Below are 2,126 nucleotides of genomic sequence, written 5' to 3'. Positions count from 1 at the left end.
GAGACTCTGTTATTTGTGCCTCTAGTTCCGGTAAAGTATAGATCATTTATAATTTCCAAGGTCAATAATAGTTACTGATGATCTGACTTCTAGCAATGAATCAATGAACTACTGGGAAAGAGGAAAGACCTTAAAATTCATTCCAATCAAGTACTGTATGCAAACAAGGCAGATATTTTCAATTTGAATCCACGATCATCATCTTAACTATAGATTAGCTAATCACTGTTCACAGTATTGAACAAATCTATTTCATTCAGACAGAATCCCCAAAAGTCAATAACTTTCCTGGTTCAATACCTTTCACCAGCATTTAACACATATACTACATTTCCCCTGAAGTAACTCACATGAATATATATTGACAGACCGAAGTGATGGAAAATTGGTTTCACAATCCAGCAATAGGCACTTGATAAGCATGGAGAAATGTACATGTTCTCAACTCACCGCGTTAAACTGTTCGATGCAAGCTTTGTTGTTGTGGTTGATAGTGCCATCAAGTTGGTTCTGACTCATAGTTACCCTCGTAGTACAGGGTTTCCAAGGAGTGGCTCTTGAGGTTTAACCACCAACCTTGTGGTTAGCAGTTGAGTGCTTATCCTACAGTGCCACACTAGGATCTGACTCAAGCTTTAACATTTTACTTTTTAAGCTTGTTAAATCTGAAGGGTCAAAGCGTTTGTTTACTGCTAATGAAAGTCAGCTGTGGGTCAGACCTGCTGCATCATTGTCTACAGACTTTGGCAATTGGTTTATGTAAACAACTGAAAGGTGTTCTGAGTCTTCATTAATATCTTAACATCAGCTCCCTGGAATGTAGAAAATGTCATTTCTTCCAGTTATCCCACTGGCTTTATTGAAAACTCTACTTTAAAAAATAATCTACTGCTTTTTCTCTGTCACCCAATTAGGCATGAAGCTTTAGTTTGGACTTTTTCTTTTTCCCCACATCATTGAATCTCACCAGGAGAAAAGCCTTGACTATTTGGGTAGTCTTCATAGCCTTGCAGGCAGACAGTAGATTTGTACTGATGAGCAATGACATATGATATTTTTGGGTTTGATTTATTGTTCATATGCATTTCAGTCCTAGTAGCATTTTTACTTAGCTTTTAAAAGTACTTGACATTCTTAGTTGATTCCTTTACAAACAGAGTTCAAAAAGTTCATGGAAAAATGGAATTAAAAGATAATATAATTTTTCCATCAACTTTTTTTGAAGCCTGCCTCATACATTGTTGTTGTTGTTAAGTGCTGTCGAGTTGGTTCCAACCCCTCACAACCCTGTATATTGTTTCCAAGGAGTGGCTGCTGAACTTGAACTGCCGACATTGTGGTTCAAACAGATCTTGCAGTCTAGTGCATTAACCCACACAGCCACACCAGGACTATTCCTTTATTGTTGTTGTTATGTGCTGTGGAGTCGGTTCCGACTCATAGCCACCCTGTACAGGTTTCCGAGGCCGTAAATCTTTACAGGAGCAGAAAGCCTCCTCTTTCTCCCATGGAACAGCTGGTAGTTTGGAACTGCTGACCTTGCGGTTCACATCCATATTTGTAACCACTATGCTACCAGAGCTCCTTATTCCCTTATACAGAGAGAATATTTTTAATATGGTTGTTGTTAAGTGCAGTCGAGTCAGACTGACGTGTGTGTTGTTGTTGTTAGGAGCCATTGAGTCAGTTCTGACTCACAGTGCCCCAAAACACATCAAACTGTAACACTACCACATCCTGTGCCATCCTTACTACCCCATATAAGGTTTCTGTGATTGTAAATCTTTGGGGGAGCAGAAAGCCTCATCTTTCTCCCAAAAAGTGGCTGGTTGATTTAAACTGTCAGCCTTGTGGTTCACAGTGCAGTGCTTATCCAACAGAACCACCAAGCTCCCCAAATTTAGCATTATTTGCACAAAAAATCATTTTAAGTTACTTAATGGTTGTCCATGACATTCCTGAGACTCAGAATTGTAATCCCATTGATTTTGGAGCTTTTCCATGTAAAGTGTGAACTTATGGAAAAATGACATGTGTGTAATGAAGCCTTCCTACAGAGTGAAGATTAGGGCAGGAGAGTTCACATGTTATTCAAAGTGGAATCACCCTGAGTCAGGGGCTCACTC

Source organism: Chrysochloris asiatica, unplaced genomic scaffold (genome assembly GCF_000296735.1).
Source record: "Chrysochloris asiatica unplaced genomic scaffold, ChrAsi1.0 scaffold00270, whole genome shotgun sequence".
Classification (NCBI taxonomy): Eukaryota; Metazoa; Chordata; class Mammalia; order Afrosoricida; family Chrysochloridae; genus Chrysochloris; species Chrysochloris asiatica.
This window is presented reverse-complemented; position numbering follows the sequence as displayed.